Source organism: Triticum urartu, chromosome 3A, assembly GCF_056163025.1.
Source record: "Triticum urartu cultivar PI428250 chromosome 3A, HENAU_Tu73, whole genome shotgun sequence".
In the NCBI taxonomy this organism is placed as follows: domain Eukaryota; kingdom Viridiplantae; phylum Streptophyta; class Magnoliopsida; order Poales; family Poaceae; genus Triticum; species Triticum urartu.
Genome location: NC_141875.1, coordinates 614,919,054 through 614,925,278, shown reverse-complemented (window position 1 = coordinate 614,925,278; position 6,225 = coordinate 614,919,054).

Below are 6,225 nucleotides of genomic sequence, written 5' to 3'. Positions count from 1 at the left end.
CCTCCTGCAGAAGTCTTGTACTCTTATCTCCAAGTTTGCCGAACTCAAAGAGAAGCAGAGGCAACTCAACTTAGACTTGGAATTGGCTCAGCAAAATCTGAAAAAAGCTCAAGACGAGGCCGCTGATATGCAAGGTAACTGATTGCCGACTGAATTTCAGTGTATCTCTTTGATCTCTTTTTTGATTCGATTATTTCTTTTGCAGAGAAAATGAAGTTGGCTCTGGACAAGAAGGACTCGGACCTCGCCGCCGCGCAAAAAGCAGCCCAAGACAAAACCGCTCTCGCAGAGAAGAAGCTTGCTTCAGTCGGAACGCTTGAAGGAGAGGTGACTAGACTGACATCTTGTCTTAATGAAGCTAACCGCGAAGTGACCAGCCTGAAGAAGGATAAGGTCGTCCTGAATGAAAAGTTGGAGTCTGCGATCCGCAAGAGGAATGACACAGAAGCCTATCTGAGGGCCCTCGCCAAGAAGCTTTATCTCGTGCTGGGAGGTATTTCTTTTAATCCGACTGTGTTGATGTTTGCCATCGGATTTTGCTCGGTTGATTGAACTGACTCTTGGCTGCAGAACTTTGTCAAGACTTTGATGAAGAAACTGGGAGGGTCGAGACGGGCCTGGACCCTATTGCTTCCCCGGTCTGCGACGAAACTGCGATGAACGTGCTCCGACTGGAGTCCCGTATCGCCAGCGCCACAAGCTACCTCGCACGCCTGAAGGAGGTTGTCTCTCGAATCGACTCGACGCTTTGGCCGGAGACGACGCTTCAGAATGATCTGGAATCTCTGATGACTCGACTGAATGAGATCCCTGACCGAGTGCAAGAATGGAAGAAATCCTCCGCCCTATGTGGTGCTGACGTGGCGTTGTCCCTGGTGCGAGTCCATTGCAAGGAGGTTCGTGAAGACAAGCTGGCTGCGATCAAAGTCGCTAACACCAAAAAGCACGACTTCCAGTCCTTCATGGAGACTTTCATTGCTGCTGCCACTCGGATCGCTGATGGGATCGATCTGGACTCATTAGTGGAGCCTGCCAGTCCTCCTCCGGCTGAGTGAACAATCTTATGAAACTTGGATACGCTTTAAATTTGCCTCGGAATGCCGAGTGGTTTCTGTAACCATTAAACTCCTTCGGGCTTGGTGCCCGAGTACTTTTGATTCGCTACTTGGAACCTTTTAGTATTTATCTGAATTTGGTTTATCTCCGAATGTGCTTGTGTTTGCCTTCGGATGGACTTTGCTTGCTGCACCTCTTCGTCCTTGCGGATAGGGATGGAGCGGACGTTGTATTTGTGCCGCAGCTCCGAAGGAGAAGGTGGCAGTCGACCTGCACCTCATCGTCCTTGCGGATAGGGATGGAGTGGACGTTGTATTTGTGCCGCAGCTCCGAAGGAGAAGGTGGCAGTCGACCTGCACCTCGTCGTCCTTGCGGATAGGGATGGAGCAGACGTTGTATTAGTGTCGCAGCTCCAAAGAAGAAGGTTGCAGTCGACCTGCACCTCGTCGTCCTTGCGGATAGGGATGGAGCGGATGTTGTATTTGTGTCGCAGCTCCGAAGGAGAAGGTGGCAGTCGACCTGCACCTCGTCGTCCTTGCGGATAGGGATGGAGCGGACGTTGTATTAGTGCCGCAGCTCCGAAGAAGAAGGTTGCAGTTGACCTGCACCTCGTCGTCCTTGTGGATAGGGATGGGTCTCAAACTTAGGCGAGTACTGGACTGCAGCTAAGCCCCCGAGTAGGAGGATTGCTCTCCACTCGGTAGGATTTTTCCAAACTTAGGCGAGTGCTGGATTGCCGTTAAGCCTCTCAGTGAGAGAACTTAGGCGAGTGCTCGACTGCAGCTAAGCCCCCGAGTGGGCGGACTGCTCTCCACTCGGTAGGATTTTTCAAGCTTAGGCGAGTGCTGGACTGCCGTTAAGCCTCTAAGTGAGAGAACTTAGGCGAGTGCTCGACTACAACTAAGCCCTCGAGTGGGAGGACTGATCTTCGCTCGGTAGGATTTTTTCAAACTTAAGTGAGTGCTGGACTGCCGTTAAGCCTCTAAGTGAGAGAACTTATGCGAGTGCTCGACTGCAGCTAAGCCCCCGAGTGGGAGGACTGCTCTCCGCTCGGTAGGATTTTTTCAAACTTAGGCGAGTGTTGGACTGCCGTTAAGCCTCTAAGTGAGAGAACTTAGGCGAGTGCTCGACTGCAGCTAAGCCCCCGAGTGGGAGGACTGCTCTCCGCTCGGTAGGATTTTTCAAACTTAGGCGAGTGTTGGACTACCGTTAAGCCTCTTAGTGAGAGAACTTAGGCAAGTGCTCGACTGCAGCTAAGCCCCCGAGTGGGAGGACTGCTCTCCGCTCGGTAGGATTTTTTCAAACTTAGGCGAGTACTGGACTGCCGTTAAGCCTCTTAGTGAGAGAACTTAGGCGAGTGCTCGACTGCAGCTAAGCCCCCGAGTGGGAGGACTGCTTTCCGCTCGGTAGGATTTTTTCAAACTTAGGCGAGTGCTGGACTGCCGTTAAGCCTCTTAGTGAGAGAACTTAGGCGAGTGCTCGACTGCAGCTAAGCCCCCGAGTGGGAGGACTGCTCTCCGCTCGGTAGGATTTTTTCAAACTTAGGCGAGTGCTGGACTGCCGTTAAGCCTCTTAGTGAGAGAATTTAGGCGAGTGCTCGACTGCAGCTAAGCCCCCGAGTGGGAGGATTGCTCTCCACTCGGTAGGATTTTTCCAAACTTAGGCGAGTGCTGGAATGCCGTTAAGCCTCTTAGTGAGAGAACTTAGGCGAGTGCTTGACTGCAGTTAAGCCCCCGAGTGGTTGTCTGGGACAGGGTAGCTGGTGAAAAAATGTGCAGACGACCCAGGTGCAGCTGCTTGAGGCTCCGCGGTGTGGAGTTGGATAGTTGAAGGAACCACAGGCGCGGTCGACCGCATGGGGTGCCCACTCGGCAAGGGTGCAGCGAACGTCACAGCGGCCCTGCCCGCATCTTCAGCCTGACAGACGGGAGGCGTTGCAGCTGGTTCCTGCCGAGCCACCCTGCCAGCTGTTACCTTCTTGCTCTTCCTAGGCTTAGGAGCCACATCTTCGTCGTCGTCCGGAAGGTCAATGATGTTGGGTGGAGCTGCAAGACAGAACATTCGACCCCAAGTGAACCACTCGACCCTAAAAGGATCAAGAATTGAAATCACAAGAGTTCATACCTGGGTTAGAGGTCACCGCATCCTCCATTTCCTCGTCCCGGTACTGATATGAAGAGGTCCCTGACGTAGCAGCACTGCAAAGGCCCGCATTCAATCGGTTACATCCAGTTAATTGAATCCACATAAAGGACAAGTCAGATGGTTACCTGGAGATAGTAGGAACGGTCACTTTGATCCGAGGCAAAGCTTTGGGCGGTTTGGAAGAGATGGCTTTCGGCACTTTTGGCGCTGGAAGCGGCGCGACCTTGGATTGCTTTGGAGGCTTCTCAGTCGGCGTCGGGGAAGACGTCCTGGGGCGCTTCAAGGATTGCCCGATCGGCGCAGCCACCAAGTCCGGAGCGCGTGCCGGGTCATGAGTGTGCTTGGACCTCCTCTCCCTGCGAGAGGCCAGTCGACTTCTTCCTCATCGGTCGATTCATCGCTCTCCTCATCCTCCTCGGCTTCCGAATGCTCCTCGCCGCTCTCGCCCCCGCTCCCTTCTTCTTCAACGCCGGGGTCCTGCACTCCGTTGGGCATCGAGTACATTTCAATGAGGGCCTGAAAGGATAACAATCAAAAGACATTCAGTCGACCACAAACGGGACATCACGTGGTGAATCGGAAAGATACTTGATAAAACAGAAATATACCTGCTCCGGCAGGCGCGAGTTGTCGAATGGAATCACCCTCCTGGATCCCCGAGGGTTGTCTTTGTTGCCAGTGATTCCCCTCAACCAGTTCTCCAAGATATCCTCGCTGACCTCCTCCGGGTGGATCCGAGTGGTATCTTCGAGCCCAGAGTACATCCACATCGGATGGTCGCGCGCCTGAAGAGGTTGGATGCGTCGACCGAGAAAGACCTCCAGCAGATCCATCCCGGTCACTCCGTCGCGGACAAGCTGGACGACCCGTTCGACCAGCTCCTTGACCTGCGCCTTCTCTTCTGGAACTACCTTCAGGGGAGCAGGCTTCTACACTCGACCGAGAAAGGAGGAAGTCCAGTCGACTGGCCAGGGGTTGGCTGATCCTTGCAGTAAAACCAAGTCGACTGCCAGCCCCGGACCGAGTCAGGAAGGATCATCGCTGGGAAAGTACTCTTGCTCCTCATCTGGATCCCCAGACCACCGCACATCTGGATCACCCGCGTCCTCTCGTCACTCGACTTGGCCTTTTTAACCAACTGGGAACGGCAAGTGAAAATGTGTTTGAAAAGCCCCCAGTGCGGTCGATAGCCCAAGAAGTTTTCGCACATGGACACGAAAGCGGCCAGATAGACTATGGTGTTCGGAGTGAAATGGTGGAGCTGAGCCCCAAAGAATTTCAAAAAACTCCGGAAGAAAGGGTGGGGAGGCAGCGAGAATCCGCGATCTACATGGGTTGCTAAGAGGACACACTCACCCTCTCTAGCCTGCGGCTCAGTTTCGTCCCCCGGGAGCCGAGCCGGCTTGTGGGGATCAATCCCCCCTCCACCAGGTCATCGAGGTCGTCCTGCGTGATTGCCGAGCGGATCCAGTCGCCCTGGACCCAGCCCGCCGGCAGCCTGGACCTCGACAAGGATCCGCCCCGGCTGGTCTGCTTGCCCTTCGCCTTCGCGATCGCCTTCTTCGCGCGTTCCAACGCCGCCGTCTTGTCCTTCCCCATGGTGGCGGATCGAGCTCGAGCGGAGGTCCGGCGACGAGGCGGAAGCGAGAGTGGCGGAGGGATTGGGAGAAAGAGAAGAGAGAATGGGGGCTGCGGAGCAGAGGCCTGGCCCAAGACCTTTTATAAGGCCTTCCACCGAGTGGCTGACTAGTGGACCCAAGCGATCTAAACAAATCCCGCAACAGTCGCGCGCACAGTACGTGGCGAAAAAGGTGGCGCGGGGATCGAGGAGACTTACCTAATCCGTCCCGATAACCTCGTTTCCTCCCGTCTGGCGCGATTCCCAAAATTCGAATCCCGCGAGATCCGTGGAGAGGGGAACAACCTGTCAGACTGAAGACAAACACCCTCTACATCATCATTCGGAATTCAACCATGAAAGTTCACTCGACAACAACCAAGAATGGACCAAGGCGATTGAGAAAGGAGTCGACGTCGTCTCCTCAACTCATTATTTCAGGACAAGGCATATTCATAGCACAAAGAGTGGGTCGGAAGTGTTCTCGACCCCTTCCTCACTCAAACCCTAATCCATTCGGGGGCTAATGATGAAGCTATGTACCTAGGGTAGGGTCATGGACCAGTCCAACGTACCCTCCCCAAGGACATCTTTACAAAGAATCAGAAGCAGTTGAAGAGAAATCATCATCCACTCGACCGTGGAGATGCGCTCACTCGACCACCTTGAAGACACTCGACCACCAGAAGATGAGGAACCCTCCACTCTGCAATGGTTAAGACTTAAACTATAGCATTATGAGCATTTATGACATTTACTGCAGACGTTACCTATAACGCCTTTCCTTTATGAGCATTGAACTCTGTGTAACGGAGGGGAGCTGGGGTCCTGGCGCACTCTATATAAGCCACCTCCCTCCTCTGGGACAAGGGTTCGCACTTTTGTAAACACACACACGTATAATCCAGTCGACCGCCTCAGGGCACCGAGACGTAGGGCTGTTACTTCCTCCGAGAAGGGCCTGAACTCATAAAACTCGTGCGTACAACTACTCCATAGCTAGGATCTTGCCTCCTCATACCTACCCCCCATTCTACTGTCAGTCTTAGATCTACGACAGGTGGTCCTAAAATTGGATTTCAAAAAAGCATATGATAATGTTAACTAGGAGTTTCTCTCTCATTGCATTGAAGAAAAATGGTTCAATGACACTTGGATGGGCTAGTTTAAGAACATTATTGAGGGAGGAACTCCGAGTGATGTGGCTGGGAGGACTTTTGGCAGCCATAAAGGTGTTAGATCGGGGGGGTGGGGGTCTTTTGTCTCCCTTCCTCTTTAATGTGCTGAGAATTGTCTGCAAAAAATGGTACTTCTAGGTCAAAGTAGTGGACAAATCACGGGGTTGATGCCTCACCTGACTTATAGAGGGTGTTTATTCCTCAGTATGTCCATGATACAATCAGGTT